The sequence below is a fragment of the Temnothorax nylanderi genome, unplaced genomic scaffold (assembly GCF_030848795.1).
Source record: "Temnothorax nylanderi isolate EJ_2023f unplaced genomic scaffold, tnyl_v1.0 TNYL_tig0047_pilon, whole genome shotgun sequence".
Classification (NCBI taxonomy): domain Eukaryota; kingdom Metazoa; phylum Arthropoda; class Insecta; order Hymenoptera; family Formicidae; genus Temnothorax; species Temnothorax nylanderi.
Window position 1 is genome coordinate 314,203 of NW_027249109.1, and position 19,996 is coordinate 334,198.

The 19,996-nt window shown below is 38.8% G+C and overlaps 2 protein-coding genes across 4 annotated transcripts in view; one reads left to right on the forward strand and one right to left on the reverse strand.

Annotated features, from left to right (window-relative positions):
- The window catches only part of Ft (cadherin-related tumor suppressor fat), a 123,009-nt gene that overhangs the window by 79,398 nt on the left and 23,615 nt on the right, over positions 1 to 19,996 (reverse strand).
- Drp1 (dynamin related protein 1) overlaps positions 1 to 19,996 on the forward strand; it is a 59,537-nt gene that overhangs the window by 1,615 nt on the left and 37,926 nt on the right. For all 3 annotated transcript variants that reach the window (XM_071705579.1, XM_071705581.1, XM_071705580.1), the window contains 2 exons: positions 37 to 160; positions 434 to 485. The gene's annotated coding sequence lies outside the window, so the exon portion shown is untranslated. The remainder of the gene's footprint in view (positions 1 to 36; positions 161 to 433; positions 486 to 19,996) is intronic.

The window sequence follows — 19,996 nt, forward strand, 5'->3', positions numbered from 1 at the left end:
CTTTACTTAATCGAATCGTTCATTTGAATATTTCAGAAAATAACGACGTAGAAGGTGACATCGGAGCAGCGAGGGAATCCTGCGAAGCTGACATCCCGAGCAGCCTGAGAGGAGGAGGAGGCCTGGGAGAGGCATCGGGCGCCAGCGGAACAACTTTGCGGTAAATATTATTTTTTATTTCGTGTAAAATTTTTCCTGTTTATTCTCGAGTTGTTTTATTTTCCCGTGATTTAGAAATAATAATTAGAAGAAAAGAAGTAATTTAATATTGTAGAAATTTATCCTTGTAAAGATCCTTTTCGTAAAATGTTTCCTTATTTAAATTAATATCTAATTGAATAATAAAAAGTTTGATCTACATAGGAATTATGTTTCAAAACATTAGGTTTTTTGAACACCATTTTAATATGATATTTATGTTTGTATATTACAGATACAACGTAGCTACGTGGCAGATGTAATTCCGCTGTTGCGCATCGGGGTCGGTGAGTGATAAATTAATATGTCTGTTGAGGTAATTGATAACTGGATTTTACCAGTTGAAATAATAATATGACGTAAGATCCCATATATATTTATTGCTATAAAATAGAAGATTTCTTTCTAGTTAATTATCTAGATTATTCTAGATAATTATTTTAGAATCGAACAGTTTTACATCATTTGAAAATAATTTTAAAATAACATATTATACAAAAAATATATTTTAATAATTAGCACAATACAAAGAGATATTTTTATCAATTCTAATTGTGTGAAAAATTTATTATCCTTTCCGGATCTTGCGTCATTCATCTGAATTTTTCATCTCTGCATGCTTTTGAGATGAGATTTAGTAACGATGAATTTCGAATCGATGAATACACGTATATGGGCCTTAAATTCTATCGAATGGCGCGTCTAGCATTTTTCGCTTATTTAGTTTTAAATTATAAATAATAGTTTTAAATTAAAGTTTGTTCATATTATAAAGTTAGTATTTAAAATAATATAAAGTTTAATATATATATATAAAGTTTATAGTCATAATCGAATCTCTTCGAATTAAAACTGTCGATATAAAGATTTTTTTTAAATTCAAATTTGTTTTTTATTGAATATATATTTTAATTATTGAATATATATCTGAATTGCTACGAATAAACGTGCGCAAAGACTAAATGTGAAATTAATTCATGTTCTAAAGAAATTATTGTTATTGTTAATTTTTTAACTTTGTACTTAATTAATTTAATTAATATAATGGCCCCTTCGCGACGCGTTCGTGTTTCGCGGATCATACAAAAGCGTAAATTCTTACGCTTATTGCCGGCGATGATTAGCCGGCAGCAGAAGAAGTATTTCTTCTTGTTATCGATCTCTGGCTATATATGAGCCATGATACGGCCAGGTGTTACAAAAGGTGAGTCTCTGGCCGGAAGAAAGAAGACGAAAAGATTTTGATAAAAATATGGTTATTTAACAATATAAACTTAATAGATAAATAACAGTGAAGTTTAAGATTTTAAATACATGAAATAAAAAATTTAAATTTTATATATTAAAACATAATACGGATTGCACAATAAACTTGAATAAATTTTAGTAATGCTAAACGAGGTTTTAATATGATACTTATAATTAAACACAAAATTATCTTACACTACAAAAAGTGACTGTAACAGGAGATATTTTTCCAACGGTGAGATAAATTGGTTTAGAGCGTCTTGCTTAACATCAATCACAAATCTTTTGTAATTTTTGGATCCATGTTGTACCATTTATTACTGCATGTAGCATAATATTACCTTTTTCAAAAAAGGTAAAAAAAAGTGCCAAGTACACGCAATGTATTTTGTAAATTCAAAATTTAACCTAAGTGGTAGCTTTATATCTTTTTCACAAAATTATATTATCTAACTTAACTCAAGTGACATGTATTTCAAAAAAAAAGATGTAAAATCTTTAATTTCTTCTTCACAAAATTATATTACCTAACTTAACTCAAGTGACATGTATCTAACCTAAGTGGTAGCTTTATATCTTCTTCACAAAATTATATTACCTAACTTAACTCAAGTGACATGTATTTCAAAAAAAGATGTGAAATCTTAAATTAAATTGCGCCAATTGTAAAGAGAATATGTATATTGCTTTGAAAGATAATTGTTATGCAACTACTTTAAAGAAATAAAACCCAAGTGGTATCTTCGTATTCCTATTCAAGGGTCTTCCTATTCTAAACCCAAGTGATAATAGCTTCTTAATTCTCTTTAACAATTTTTTAATATTACAAAGAATCATTTTAATTACAAAGAATTAAAGAAGTAACAGTACAAAATAAAAATATTTAATTAAAACAAAATAAATAAATTTTTCTTGTAAAAAAACTTGGCGCTGCTTTTTTACTCCTGTCGCATTCTTCCCTAAATTATGTTTATTGTTTTTTATTCAATCAAAAATCTTAGTACTAATGTTTAAATTTTAATGTTTAAATTTCAAAGTCTAGCAGCGCCAAGTTTTTTTACAAGAAAAATTTATTTATTTTGTTTTAATTAAATATTTTTATTTTGTACTGTTACTTCTTTAATTCTTTGTAATTAAAATGATTCTTTGTAATATTAAAAAATTGTTAAAGAGAATTAAGAAGCTATTATCACTTGGGTTTAGAATAGGAAGACCCTTGAATAGGAATACGAAGATACCACTTGGGTTTTATTTCTTTAAAGTAGTTGCATAACAATTATCTTTCAAAGCAATATACATATTCTCTTTACAATTGGCGCAATTTAATTTAAAGATTTCACATCTTTTTTTGAAATACATGTCACTTGAGTTAAGTTAGGTAATATAATTTTGTGAAGAAGATATAAAGCTACCACTTAGGTTAGATACATGTCACTTGAGTTAAGTTAGGTAATATAATTTTGTGAAGAAGAAATTAAAGATTTTACATCTTTTTTTTTGAAATACATGTCACTTGAGTTAAGTTAGATAATATAATTTTGTGAAAAAGATATAAAGCTACCACTTAGGTTAAATTTTGAATTTACAAAATACATTGCGTGTACTTGGCACTTTTTTTACCTTTTTTGAAAAAGGTAATTTTGTACTGATATCACCTATTTTGTAGTGTTAAGCAAGGATCTGCAAAACATTTTTATTTTTTATTTTTTAATTATTCACAAAATTAGCAATACCAACAAATACATAAAAATTAATAATATTTAAGTAAAAGTAAATTATACATTTCTCACAAAAATTGAAGGAACACTAAATTTATCTTTAAAAATGAATAAAATTTAAATTTCAAGCTTAAAACCTCTACTTCCGAAAGATTACTATTATTCGTCCAATTTTTATTATGTCTAGACATAATTTTAATTCAGCGAATTTTTATTATGTCATGACATAATTTTAATTCTGCCGCTAGGGAATTTTTAAGTCGATTCTTATAAATCAAGCTTGAATTTGATGTCTAAGTGTCCCAGGTTGCCGATAACGAGGTCCACATAGTGCGCTCCATAGTTTTCGGTGTTCAGGTGTATTAATACCTTGAATTCGATGTCCACGTGTTCCAGGTTGCCGATGACGGGTTCCAGATAGTGCGCTCCATAGTTTTCGGTGTCCAGGTGTAATAATACGTTGAATTCGATGTCTAGGTGTCTCACGTTGCCGATGACGAGGTCCACATAGTGCGCTCCGTAGTTTTCGGTGTCTACGTGTATTAATACCTCGAATTCGATATCTACGTGTCCTACATTCAGATTTAAAGTTATTAATACACCTAGACACCAAAAACTACAAAGCACACTATGTGAACCTCGTCATCGGCAACCTGGGACACGTAGACATCGAATTCGAGGTATTATTACACCTAGACACCGAAAACTACGGAGCGCGCTATCTGGACCTCGTCATCAGCAACCTGGGACACCTAGACATCAATTTCAAGGTATTAATACACGTAGACACCGAAAACTACGGAGCGCACTATGTGGACCTCGTCATCGGCAACCTGGGACACCTAGACATCGAATTCAACGTATTAATACACGTAGACACCGAAAACTACGGAGCTCACTATCTAGACATCGTCATCGGCAACCTGGGACACCTAGACATCGCATTCAACGTATTATTACACCTGGACACCGAAAACTACGAAGCGCACTATGTGGACCTCGTCAGCGGCAACCTGGAACACCTAGACATTGAATTCAACGTACGATTACACCTGGACACCAAAAACTATGAAGCGCACTATCTGGATCCCGTCATTGGCAACCTGGGACACGTGGATATCGAATTCAAGGTATTAATACACGTAGACACCGAAAACTACGGAGCGCACTATGTGGACCTCGTCATCGGCAACCTGGGACACCTAGACATCGAATTCAACGTACGATTACACCTGGACACAGAAAACAATGAAGCGCACTATCTGGATCCTGTCATCGGCAACCTGGGACACGTGGACATCAAATTCAAAGTATTAATACACGTAGACACCGAAAACTACGGAGCGCACTATGTGGACCTCGTCATCGGCAACCTGGGACACGTAGACATCGAATTCAACGTATTATTACACCTGGACACCGAAAACTATGAAGCGCACTATCTGGACCTCGTCATCGGCAACCTGGGATACCTAGACGTCGAATTCAAGCTTGATTCATAAGAATCGACTTAAAAATTCCCTAGCGGCACTTTCTGCCAAGCGTAGAGAACCTTCTTTTCCGGCAGCGGTGGTAATACGATGTAAGGATACGAAATCTCTCCAGATAAACATGAAGCAATTGACTCAATATGTATTATATACCTAATACCTAATTTACCTAAATAGAAATCTTCCTCCTGACCGATAAGTCTATCGACCTTATTTAATTTGCCTACTAGATCGATCGAAATACGCGCGCGATATCGAAACTGGCGATACCTGCGCCGCCAGCGTCGAAAAAGTGAAAGTGACATTTTCTGATATATATATGTTATATTGATTGAGAGACGACGACGTATCTCCGTATCTTAAAAATAAATTTTCACATTTGGACTTTGCGTCGCAATATCTCCGCTCGTAGGGCACGTAGCGGAAAATATTATAGGAGATACCCCCCCAAAGTCGACCCCAAGCTATCGATCAAGCCTACTTAGAACTTGATCCGTTCACTCGTTATCGAGATCTCAACATCTTGGGTACTCGCAACCCGTCGCGTCGCGTAAAAGAGTCACGGTCGGTCTCGCTCCGCGTGTACTTGGCACGAGACACTACCGTGTCTCTTGATTATTGTATATTTCTATAATTATTATCTATTTGTGTGAATCGTCCACGCAGATAATAATTATTTTTAAAAAATGTAGTTTTGCAAAAATATATATTACTGTATACATTTGTTTATAAAATATTTGGATAAAACATAAAATTAATATTGCATTAAATTTTATGTAGATTAATTTAAATTAGACACATCGGATCCATATTTGATAATTATAAAAATTTATTCATTTTGAGTCTTTTTAATAATACTTTATCGACTACTCATAATCAAGTAATTACGTCGACGAGATGCTACATTATAAATACTGCATAAATTATCGTGATTATCAAACGAGCCCAATAATTGAAAAATATGGACGTTTTCGACTGTCGACATAAATTTTTCAACCATCGGTAAATATCTGAACAATTTGTCTACTATGTCGGCGATTGATAAGTTTATATCGATAGTCGATAATATCAATACTCTTCAATTATCTTTGCATTTAACGGGTCTCCATTATAATTATAATCATTATAATTTGCCCGATGATCTTTAATAATTTTAATAAATTAATATTTTGTATATTACCTTTCGAAGATCAAGCTGTCCTGTCGGTAATCGCATACGTTGCAAGTGCTGCATTTCGACGATAGATCTGTTTCGTTCTCCGTCGGTATCGTCACAGCGATCTTGATCTCTCCGATGATCTACGACGACGTTCCACGTTCGGTGGATAGATAGAACAGATAAAGCGACTTGCCTCGTCCGCAGGGTTGCGATCTCGCGTTCCCCATTGTGTTAATTTTGTCGAGTTTTACTTTTACAGTTTATAACACAAGTACAACGACACACCAAATAAAAGCAATTATTAAGAGAAAAAAACTTGCTTGATCGCACTGTTTTTTCACACTTGCGTAGAATATTACGGTTCTGCATAATGTCTTTATTAATTAATTACGCGTTATCTTTCCAAGTCAATCACGCGCAGAAACTTTTTAACTTTCACATTCGGTACACTTTGTCACTGCTCGACACCCTGAGAATGATTGCGTAGTTTTCCCGAGAGATACTTTTTTCGCGTTACGTGTAATACGAAGATCGCATGACCGGCCATCGGGACCGTGAGATTCTGAACTGCTTGAGTCTCGCGTGCCATGACCCCGGCCTTCAAGTCAGAGTCGGGTAACAGCTAAGTAATAGCTTATGTTTTCCTTCACGGGCGGGTGTGGCGAACTCGGAAGACAGGTCTTTGCAACCCACTGAATTTATCATTTGTTTGTCATTCGATTTAACAGGTTCGTTAGATTTGAAGGCTTTCGTCTCTGGACTACATTGCATCTATGTCATCTATCCTTAAACAGATTTAAAATAATAATTACTCGGGATATATAATTAAAATCTCAGACCAGACATTACTATGCATTACGATGGTTTTTTTAAATTATTCGATACTAATAAAGTAGATTCTACTCTTTTGGGGACGTAAAACCAAAAATATGAGTGTCATGCTTATGTGACTTGTCTTATCATGATAAGAATTGTGATTGTATATATGATATTGGCACAAATGTATTAATTTAGTTTTCGATAAGTTCGATATATAATTTTGTTTGAAATAGGTAGTAATATACTTCATTACGTTGCCGTACACTTGAGTTTACAGTTGCGTAATTACTTTTCGAGACAGAACTAAAGTAGCACTTATTTAAATGAAGCTCTACGTTAGTTTTGAAAAAGTTATTAAGATATACGTGTAAATTACATTGCACCACTTTTTTTTTAATTTTGTACTGATATCACCTATTTTGTAGTGTTAAGCAAGGATCTGCAAAACATTTTATTTTTTATTTTTAATTATTCACAAAATTAGCAATACCAACAAATACATAAAAATTAATAATATTTAAGTAAAAGTAAATTATACATTTCTCACAAAAATTGAAGGAACACTAAATTTATCTTTAAAAATGAATAAAATTTAAATTTCAAGCTTAAAACCTCTACTTCCGAAAGATTACTATTATTCGTCCAATTTTTATTATGTCTAGACATAATTTTAATTCAGCGAATTTTTATTATGTCATGACATAATTTTAATTCTGCCGCTAGGGAATTTTTAAGTCGATTCTTATAAATCAAGCTTGAATTTGATGTCTAAGTGTCCCAGGTTGCCGATAACGAGGTCCACATAGTGCGCTCCATAGTTTTCGGTGTTCAGGTGTATTAATACCTTGAATTCGATGTCCACGTGTTCCAGGTTGCCGATGACGGGTTCCAGATAGTGCGCTCCATAGTTTTCGGTGTCCAGGTGTAATAATACGTTGAATTCGATGTCTAGGTGTCTCACGTTGCCGATGACGAGGTCCACATAGTGCGCTCCGTAGTTTTCGGTGTCTACGTGTATTAATACCTCGAATTCGATATCTACGTGTCCTACATTCAGATTTAAAGTTATTAATACACCTAGACACCAAAAACTACAAAGCACACTATGTGAACCTCGTCATCGGCAACCTGGGACACGTAGACATCGAATTCGAGGTATTATTACACCTAGACACCGAAAACTACGGAGCGCGCTATCTGGACCTCGTCATCAGCAACCTGGGACACCTAGACATCAATTTCAAGGTATTAATACACGTAGACACCGAAAACTACGGAGCGCACTATGTGGACCTCGTCATCGGCAACCTGGGACACCTAGACATCGAATTCAACGTATTAATACACGTAGACACCGAAAACTACGGAGCTCACTATCTAGACATCGTCATCGGCAACCTGGGACACCTAGACATCGCATTCAACGTATTATTACACCTGGACACCGAAAACTACGAAGCGCACTATGTGGACCTCGTCAGCGGCAACCTGGAACACCTAGACATTGAATTCAACGTACGATTACACCTGGACACCAAAAACTATGAAGCGCACTATCTGGATCCCGTCATTGGCAACCTGGGACACGTGGATATCGAATTCAAGGTATTAATACACGTAGACACCGAAAACTACGGAGCGCACTATGTGGACCTCGTCATCGGCAACCTGGGACACCTAGACATCGAATTCAACGTACGATTACACCTGGACACAGAAAACAATGAAGCGCACTATCTGGATCCTGTCATCGGCAACCTGGGACACGTGGACATCAAATTCAAAGTATTAATACACGTAGACACCGAAAACTACGGAGCGCACTATGTGGACCTCGTCATCGGCAACCTGGGACACGTAGACATCGAATTCAACGTATTATTACACCTGGACACCGAAAACTATGAAGCGCACTATCTGGACCTCGTCATCGGCAACCTGGGATACCTAGACGTCGAATTCAAGCTTGATTCATAAGAATCGACTTAAAAATTCCCTAGCGGCACTTTCTGCCAAGCGTAGAGAACCTTCTTTTCCGGCAGCGGTGGTAATACGATGTAAGGATACGAAATCTCTCCAGATAAACATGAAGCAATTGACTCAATATGTATTATATACCTAATACCTAATTTACCTAAATAGAAATCTTCCTCCTGACCGATAAGTCTATCGACCTTATTTAATTTGCCTACTAGATCGATCGAAATACGCGCGCGATATCGAAACTGGCGATACCTGCGCCGCCAGCGTCGAAAAAGTGAAAGTGACATTTTCTGATATATATATGTTATATTGATTGAGAGACGACGACGTATCTCCGTATCTTAAAAATAAATTTTCACATTTGGACTTTGCGTCGCAATATCTCCGCTCGTAGGGCACGTAGCGGAAAATATTATAGGAGATACCCCCCCAAAGTCGACCCCAAGCTATCGATCAAGCCTACTTAGAACTTGATCCGTTCACTCGTTATCGAGATCTCAACATCTTGGGTACTCGCAACCCGTCGCGTCGCGTAAAAGAGTCACGGTCGGTCTCGCTCCGCGTGTACTTGGCACGAGACACTACCGTGTCTCTTGATTCTGATAATTCAGACTGGTTGAGCAAACAAAATAAAAAAAAAGGTGAAGCGGCGCAGGCGGCGTGGTGTCCAAAAGACAGAATTTTACACGCGTTTACATCGCGCCGACACTCTCGATCGGATAGTTGTGTCCGAAATACAATTAAAAGGAGGAAGAAGATAAAAGAGGGAGGGAGAGAGAGAGGAAGGAAAAAAACAAGAAAGAGAAAGGAGAAGACCGAGTCACCGAGATCAGACCCCGCCTTCCGTGTCCTCTAGGGTCCGCATATGGAACCCAAAACATTTTCATTCAGATCCTTTCTCTCTCTCTTTTCTATCCGTCAACGATCAATTTATGTTAATTTCTCTCTTCGCGGCACGAAAAAGGTCGCCATTAAAGATGCGTATATACGTTAATCATAAAAGTGTAATATCTATGACATTTACGTCTGTTCCGGAAGAGAAGGGGTAGGGAGTTAGATACTTAAAGTTGGAGGACGCGATTAGGTGGAGAGCTCTTTCGGAGCCGCGTAAGAATTTTAATGACACAAAAATACCCGACGTCCGTCGGTTCGTCTCGAGAAAGTGGATTAATTAATTTTCCCGGGGTGTTTATTCGAACAAACGTGAGTCGTAAGTCGGGATGAGGAATAAAAAGTCTAAACGCGCGTGGGGCCGTGATCGAGTTTTCATATATCGGGTGAATTATAAGAGGAAATAGCTTGCAAAGAAAGTGAGTGTATTCCGAATGCCTCGAAACAAGCAAGAAATCTCGACATAAACATAAGTCTGATTTGTCCTTCTGTAACAATTAATTTTCATTATATTAGGTATTGTCGTGGTAAATCTCGCAAAATTTCATCAAATTTCAGGAAAAGTATGAAAAAATACAGTAATGACGTAAAAGAGAGATAACCATTTAATAAGAAAAGAATCATCATCTTGATTCCTGATTTACAAATCGGATCTGTTCGTAAGAATCTCTTTCGAAACGTCACGGATCTCTTCCCGAATCACCCAGTATACGCTCGGCGGCGGTCTCGGATCGACACAGGCTCGCCCCGAAGAAATTATCCCGGGTGTCGATAAGCGACGCGTTAATTTTTGCGCGGGTCGATTAGTCGCGGACACGCCGATTACTAGTCGTCGTCGGAGGAATCGCTTATCGCGCGCGCCCGCGCGAGCGTGCGAGGGGGGGGTGTGCTCTTTATTATCCACGGATACAAATTCCGACGCATGCTTCCCGCACGGCTCGGCAGCGCACGGCGCGTATTAAAACCAAGAAGTACCTGTAACGGCGGCGATCCCGCGAGATATGTAAATACGGAACGTAATTATCAGCCGGGCGGCCCCGGGCGACGAAGAATTTTAATGCGACGCGGATAATTTCGATTTTATTCAGCGAGCTGCGCACGCAGGAATTTATCTCGCCGCCTTGGACTCATGATTTGCGCGGTATCGATTTCAATTTTCCCAAACTCTCCCTCTCTCTCTCTCTCTCTCTCTCTCTCTCTCCCTCTCTTTCTTTCTGTCTATGTGTTTCTTTTTCATTCCCTCTTGCCTCCACAATGTTGCAATCGCTGCACCGCGCGCGTTATCCGGCCCGTGATAGATGAAACGCGCGTGCTGCGCACACACGCATGTCATTTCGCATACTCGCGATCGCGCTCGGGATTATGGAATACAATCTGCCGTACACGAGCCTAGACGGAAGAGAAATTAGACGGCGATGCGAAACCGCCGAGCGTCCTCCGTGTTCCTCGAGCACCTCGGAGGGCTCAGAGAGGTGTGCTCGGCCGCGAGACCACCAACGCAACGCGAACGGAAACACGCGTGGCGAGTTGTTTAACCCTTGGATCGCCGATGTGAGCGACGCGCGTGAACGTGTTTCAAGTTCCTTCCCTCCCTCGCCAATAACTTTTTTGTCAAATATAAAATATATAAATCGTTTATGAATCGCAAGAAATATCGCTAACACATTTCGACGTTGAAAAAATTGTCATTCTATTCTTGTATTACCATTTAATATCTACGTCAATATATTTTACAATTTATATTAACTCCGTAATGTGAATATTTATTGTATCTTTCGATCTTCCAAATCTTTTAAACATTCAAATATTTAAAAAAATATACGCGTCTGCTTTTCTCTCTCGCCTTTCTTCTTCACTTTTTGACATAAGCTTACATATATGTAGACTTATATATGTATGCGTTTGTCAAGGCGCAGGGGGAATTAACATAAACCGATCTCGATATAGAGATCGATCTCGAAGCGAAAAGAATATTCCGTATCACGTGCTTATGGGCTCGCCGATCGACACGACGGGCCCCGAAGGACAGGGCGGGCGCGTCCCGACGATCTGACGACTCTCTCCCTCTATCTCGTCTATCGACTTTTTCTTTTTCTCCTCTCTTGTCGTGTATCCCTTTTGTTAACCCGCGGCCCAACAGATCGAATACATATGAAAATGTGTACGCTACATAATTCCAAGCTCGCGCACATTTATGTCACAGTTGTTTACAATCTGGTTGTATCGACCATGTTATTGCAAATTTTCAATACTTTTTTAATATAATTTATAAGAATCTTGTTGTTATATGTATATACTTTTATCTAGTAAATAAAAATAGTTTTTTATTGAATTTAATAAATGGTATCAAAAATTAAATAAATATAGAAGTAAAATAAAGAGTGTATGTATATACATATATATACATACTCTTAAAACATTATTTGTAATAAATAATATATATATATATATATATATATAATTATACAGTACGATATTTCAATAATATAAATTGAACAATATCAGAAAAATAGAGGATATTAAACAGAAATAGATATGCAAGACAAATGTAACGAGATAAGCGGATTTAATGAATAATAGAAGCGGAAGAATTCTGTTGCAAACCGAGTGATTATCCGCCATAAAATTTTCCCCGGGAAGAAATCGGCTTCGAAAAGTTGTTCAAAAGAGCGTATCATTAAAATTCGACGCGGCGGCGGTGGGCAACCCCGTTGTTTGCTACGCACTTTATTTAATAAAATGTTACTCGGGGGAGAAACTCGGGGGCTTAATATTCAGCGGGCGAGCGACGGTTTCGCGAGGAAGCGCAAAATGCCCGTGCTCGCGGCGCATATTTTCCCTGAAACGCGCCGTGGCGTCGCGCTAATTTTTTTCTCTGCATTTTTTTTCCTCCTCCCTGTCCCTCGTTGTAACCGCGAATTTTTTTACGCACACATGCACCCACCGAGCCGGGCAAAACTCGCGAAAAAAATACGCGCGCTCCTTAAATCCTACACCACGCCGAACGCGTCGCCCGAGCGCGACTGCTACGAGCGCGCGCGTGTGTGTGTGTGTATGTGTGTTTGTGTGTATGTGCGTGTGGCACGTAGGCAAAGAGTTCCCGCGGGGCTCAATCGTTATCGCCGGTGCCTTATCTCGTCTTAAGACTTCTTTGCAAGAGCAACGCAAGAGCGAGGCCCTTCTGCAATTATCCCCCTCCGCGCGTCCGGCACCCCTCCCCCTCCGCGTCCCCTCGCTTGCTCGCTCGCTCGACGTCTCCCTCGGAGTATCTCGGAGGAGGCTTTTGCGGCCGAGACTCCCTCCCTACCGCCCTTTATCCCCTTTCCCCCTTGTACCCCCCTCTCGATCTGAGAATTTGATTTTTCTGTAGTCAACGCGCGTTGCGTTCCTTATTTACGCGCGCACGATAACGTCTCGAGTCCTTCCTTCGCGTTCGGTGAAACGCACTGCCAATTTTCCGAATTATAAACCTTTTGCTTATTAAATACGACAATTTTTAGCCGCGCGATTTATACGCGGTGTTGCGTTTTCGCGAGGTGACTCGAGATACGCAAAATCTATCGCTCAATCCTTCTATTAATCATGGTCTTTTTCAGTTTTTGTATTGGTTTACTTAAAATATAATCTATCTATTTATAGTCTTTATAATTGATGCGTAACGTTATTTGATTTTTTAAAACTCCATATCCCGTAATATTTGATGACGTCTATTCCAGCGTTATAAAAACATAATGAGGAAATGAACTTTCGTTTCTCGCATGTAAACGGTCCACCAGCATCAAAGTGGGTGCGTCACTTTCGATACTTATCGGTGCGAGTGAAAGGCCATAAAAGGCTCTCCAGCGATCGATTTATTCGTCGCGCTGTACCACATTTTACGCTTCTACATTCTGTACTCCAAAAGCGTGTCCGAGCATTCATTACGATTTTGCGCGCGAATATAATTCCAAGGTCTTGATCTTCATAAATTTGCTAACACCGAATTATTTTATTAAATCTTGTTCCTATCATTATTTGGTTTTTATTGCAACATTATATTCTCTTTCATCCATACCCAGATCCACTTACATCGAATAATACAACTCATAAACGAATGAGCGTAATAATTTCGAGAACAATGCACGAGTTCCTCTCACGTTTTACCTTCAAACGCGAAAAATACCGCACGTTGTCACGCGACACACCCTGTATAACCTCGTCCGCGATCTGGCGCGATTAATTAAAAGGCTGAGTCCATAATGTAATTTATTATTATCATCATTGCCCGACGATATCTCCCGCGACGTCCATTCTACGAAGAGTACTCTGTATATTAACGCGCGCTCAAATTAATTAACGGATATTATGGCCGCCGCGGAATCCGCTTAAGTGTAGCCGAGGCACCAAAGGTGTTAATTTAAGGCAGCGCAATGTAGCGCGCGCAAGCTATTTGCGACTATTAATTCGGTCTCGATTGAACACCTTCGTGTCGAGCTTGGCGCTCGATCGACATTCAGATTATGACTTTTGTCGATAAACGCAGTCAAATTACGTGTCGTGAAATGTGTGTCGATTAAAAAGGTACAGTGCAAAAGTTCCAAATTTTATAACTCGAAACTATTGTATTTGTAATTATATGTATTACATATATTATAGCTATATAATTATATTACATATAATATAATTTTAATGTATATCTATTAATCTATTTATCTATATTTATTATTTATTATATAATACGCACACATGCACACACGTGCGTATATAGTAGCGGCATTGTCCACTTTTCCAAATGTCAAGAATGACTATAAAGATCATTTTCGAGTGGATAGTTCGCACTGAAATCTTAATTCAATGAAATTACAATGTCCAGGAGCGAGGCAAAGTCGACGGTAATCTCTAATTGTTCGCCACTGAATTTCCCTCGACTTCTGGCCAGTTATCTGGCACGCGATCCAGGATAAACGCATTTCCCGCGAGAAGGCATCTCGCGCGGGAACGATTACCCCGATACCGCTGGCACGCCCATAAAGCGCTATTATGTGGTTTACGAGCTCCGCTCGCGCTTTTAATTAGGTCATCTCGTCTTAATGTCAGGGAGGCACTAAATGACGACAAAAATTCGACAACGATAGAAATTATTTCGGCTCGACCAGCAACATTGTGAGAGTTATACAAGCAGGTTTAACCACATATTAATATAGAATTTTATAACTTAATAAATTATACTACACAGTGTGTGTATAGCATAATCGATTTTTTCTTTAAAATTTGATACGTTGCAAAGAAACTTTTAGAATCTATTTAAATTCAACGCAACAAAAATATATCAAAAATAGTTTTAATAAAAGATCAAAATGATTTTGCTGTCTAGTTCTATTCCTAATTAAGTTCCTAAAATATTTATGACTTTTTAGAGCTCTGTAGTTTGATTTGTAACGATAAGTGACAATAATCATTTTAAATCTCTTAGAAAATTCATGATAAAGATATTATTAGATTTATTACTCCGGAAATAAATGCAAGTTAGTGTTAGTTTATGTTAGACATTGTGCGCGATACACGTGCAGGATAAGCGCGATTTCGGATGCGGATCGTCAGCGATGTCGACGCGACAAATCCGTACTTTCGCGGCACCCCGTATACACAATGCACATGAGGGGTGCGGCAGCCCAGGGCTGGTCAGCGGAGGGCCTGACAGTCACTCAATGAATTATTGGCCATAATAGCAGTGGCAGCGAGGCCGGAGCCTGATTCTCTCTCACACACTCTCTCTCTCTCTCTCCCACTTTCTCTCGCGTCTCTCGACGAGCCGTCGTGCAACTCGATTCCGGCGGCCGCCGTAACCCGTTGGCGTCGTCTCTCGTGCCTCGGGTTTGGCGCGGGACGAAATGTATTGTTGCTATGCATGCTCAGTAGGCCACGCTCTTTACGAGCGCGGTTCCCGCAGAAAGCACGTTCGGTTTGTGCGGTCGAACGCTTCTGCGCATGCAAAAGTTTACATACGGATCTAATCGGCTTGCTCTGCAAATATCGCGTATTGCATCCCGCATTTCAACGTGCGACAGTTAAATACTTGTAAGAGCAATTTGCCGATCGATGGTCCCCAAAATAACAGATAGATTGTAAAATACATATAATAACTTAATAACATGTACGATATATACAAAATGTTTCAAAAAAGAATTTAAAACTTACAATTAGAGAGTTGCAGTATTTATTAAACTGAATTAAAAAGAAAATTAATCACAATGCCCATAGAATTAATCTTATTAGAGATATAAGCGATTTTTGGTTCTGATACAAAGGTAATTTAAATTAGACTTATATATCTTTTTCTGCATAAATTAATTCCTCTCGTATAAGACTTAATATAAAATTATCGAAAAATAACAAGATTTTACAAGATATTTTATGTTCAAAATATATCGAATAAAAGAACCTTATAAAGTATTCACTCTTTGGTAATTTATCTTAATATATTTTTATATATGAAATAAATAGAAAAATTAATTTATGTAAAAAACATATATGCATATATGGTACTATATGCGAACGAACATAAGTCACCTATATAACTAAAATTCACTTCAGTCTGTGACAAAATTAATTCTTGAATTTATGTCGATTTTTTTTCATTCAACTTGATAAGCAAAAAACTTCTTTTTTAATATTCTAGATATAAGCACAGATAGATACGTAAGAAACAGCAACTTTATAATACAGGTTTATGGTTTCAATAACCGGAAATTGGAATTATATAAAAAAAGCAGAATACCGTCCGTCAGTGTCTTTTATACATCCACGAAGCCACTTGACATTGGAAAGAAAGGACGAAAATTACGGATCAGGTTATAGTGAGTGTGGAAACGCATAACGGAATCGCGTTTTGCAATCGATTTGCAGCGCCGGCAGCTTCCTCTGCCGCGCCGCGCCGGCGAGATTCACTCCGATGATCGCTGGCATCGCTGCCGCTCGCGAGCGCAACGCACACGGCGATTAATTAATTAGAATGAATATTGTATCGAATCCGGCCGGGCGGATCGACGAGAGCGGCGGCCGAGAGTGGTCTCGTGCCGCTTTTATTTTAATCGGCGATCTGTGTTAATGATTCCCGCGCGCGGAACTCGCTCTCGGAAAAGGATCATTAACCTTGGAAGTGATCCCGGAACGTTTGCGGTGGCTGCGTGGTGTCTGCCTTCACCTGCTGAGAGAGTTGGGCGTCTAACGGGAGTCGGGTAGCTCTCGCGGCGCGTGTACTACCCGCTCGCAAGCCTGATTGTTTATATATTGTCGCGTGTCCCTGCGTGTCCCGTGCCTGCCTGAAATATTCATATCTTGCTGTGCCCGATTGATATCGAGAGCAGCAAATTGAGAAGAAGCTCACTCTCCCGGATGAAACGTCTAACTACTCTGGCTAGTCAGATTGAAGCGGATATCTCGAGCTCGATTCAATGTGCGGGACGTGTCGCGATACGCTCTATCAACTTTATACTGCTCTACCGTTGTTCCTCAATTGTTCTATTAAACATTAAGTCCCGTTTAATTTGTGTTTCTTTACTTCGTGTCAAGTGTTATAAGTGAATGCGTCTAACACTCACAATTTATTTTTACAAGTTCTTAATACGTATAGTTTTCTTGCGTTAATTAAAGTAATGGTTTCTTCTATAGTGGCATTTTATTAATTTCATATTCTGCCTATCTATTACAAAATAACAAGTATTTAGTTTTATTAATTTGCTGATTACTCTGTATATCGCTGTTCACCAGGTATCGCGTATTCACGTGACACGATTCGAGTCGTCGCATCGCCTGTTCGTGACACTCGCGTTGAAATCACTCTCGCGCAACCCTAAATTCCGAACGCGGTAAAACTCGCTTATTCTTCCTTTGTATCACTGGGGCATAATGTGATAATTACTGATATTATTAATTTTCAAATGTTTATTTGGTCAATATTAATTTCCGAATAAACTTTATTTATAAACAAATGATTTCGTGAAATTATTATGTCGAGTTATTTGTCATCAATATCAAAAGATCGATAAAATAATGAAATATTTTTTTAGTTTAGTAAAGTTTGAAAAATCCATTAAATAATGTCCATTTAAGTAGCGAACAAAAAAAGTTTTGGATCTTGAAGTTAATCTTTTAAAAATCTAGAAATTTTAACAATAAAATATATTTAATCCTATATGCCACACTTGTATTTAAAATTTTTTTATTTTATATGTTTAAAAAATTAATGAATACATTTCTAAGCGAACAAAATTTCTCGATAATTATTGTGTAATATATGAAAACTTAATGACAACTTTAAATTCTGCATTTGGTTTAGATTATTTCTGGTAATCAAGCACATAAAAATCTTGTTTGAATTTTCTAAATTATCTTGTTTCTTTAAGCGTCAAATTATTGCATAAAGGCGAGAAGGAATTTCACGCCTTTACAATCAATCTCATATATCGGCGCCAAAAATTTCTCGAATCACACCGACAACGGCACGACCAGGATAATTTACGTGGGACTTAATTAACACCAGCAGTGTTCATTAACCAGAACGATGGTTATCAAGGGCCGTTTTCCGTTCTTTTAAGGTCGAACGGGGAATGTTCTTGCGTTACATTATGACATTTACGTTACTCTGCGACGCAACGACGATTATCGTCGTAATTATCGCCGTTGTTATTACTATTATTTTATCATCCGCGCGCGCTTATCGCCGCGGGTATCCGCGGCTGATGGAACGAGGCTGCGTGGCCGATAGTCGCGCTCAATGGTGATGAGGATGATGCTTCTTCTCTCGGGATATCGGAGTTTCTCTCGCCGCACTGGAGAGAAGGAGAACTATACTACAGAGGCGAGAGGAAAGGGGAGAGAACAGATGGAAGACAGAAGAGCGAACGAGACAACAGATGGAGAGAGAGAGAGAGAGAGAGAGAAGTGAGGGGGGAATAGCGGGAAGGGAGTACCTACGCATTGCGGCAGACATTATGCTAATCTGCGAGCGAGGATGTATGCCCGATAAGCCGCCCGTGTACCGCCTTGGTATATAAGTCCCCCTTCGGATTCCCCTTACCGCCCCCCGCTCTTTCCCGTGCTCTGCTCTCTGGCCTCGTCGGTGAAGCCCAGGGGCTCCACGCCCTCGATCTCACATACGTGTACGTTATCGGCGGTGTGCGTGCCTCACATTACGTCTTATACCCTTCGCGCACGCGGGGCGACGGCGGACGGACGTCGCGGCGACGGGCAACGGGTCTTGGTCCGAGGGTCCACGCCTTATCTCTCCTTAACGAAAACGTGGAAGAGCATTTGGGTGTCGGGGACCCGAGAAATGTCGCGCGTCAGCGACCGACTTTGAAACTAGTCGAGCTCTGTGCCCGTCTTTCTTTCTGTCTTCTTTTTGCATGCTCAATCTTTGGCGATGGACGCGAATAATCTTTGCATCGATAACTCGCAGGTATCTAAAAGAATACCCGAGATTAGCTGATCAGAAGTTAGGAATTAAAGGAATTAAACTTGAGAAAGACAGCCTTGACAATTGTTTATGGGTCTATCTGTTGATCCCTCCTCTATTCTCCACCGTTTTCCGTCGCTGAAAATTACTGTTGCGGTGGTAACTGTTACATATTAATTACCATCTTTCTTTTTACAAATTTATGTTCTCTCTCTCTCTCTCATTCTCTCTTTGAGAACAGATTCTCTCGCAGCGGCAAGGCTAATATCAGGCTCATGATAGCGGACATTCCGCGAGAATACCGGAAGAACCGTTGAAAGACGAGCGTGTGTAAATGTCATGCGACGAGTAGTAGACCCACTTAAAAACCATAATAAGGAAAATATAAAGCTCATATATCCGGCATGATAAACGTACCATATACAGCAACGCTTACCGAATTTTTTTTCAGTCACTGTTCTCGCGGTTCCACAAGCTTGTACATTTACCATTAGTGTCCGCCATTCTATCCCGTAAAGAACATGTATTAAACTCGTATTAATCGCCGATTAATTTTCCGCGGAAATAATGTGCCCATCGGTGACAACTTTTCATCTCCAGATCTGGGTGATGGAGACACTTTAAGGTCGTCAGTGTAAAATCCTACAGAATCCCACAGTCGGAGCTTGTGAGACCGCTGACAGTATACTAATTGAGTTTAAACACATGGATTATAATGGTAGGCATTTTGGACGCACAAGATAAATCTGCTAATTCCTTTCGCGAAGTCGGCCGATGCCTCTCTTTCCTCTTTTCTTCTTTCCTCTCTTTTCCTTTAAAATTCCTTTAAAGGTCTCCGACTCGTTTTCGAGAGAACGGTTTTCTTTCGCATCTCTCCCCTCAAGTTCAGTAATCTTAAAGAGGACGTAATTCAGGCGAATTAATGGTGGACGTACGGATATCGGGTGGGTAACGCGATCTTTAAAGGGCGACGGCGTATTTGTCCGCGAGCCGAGATCGGATCGGGATAAGGGTCGAAAAAAAGGAGAGAGAAGGAGAGAGAAAAAATAATGAC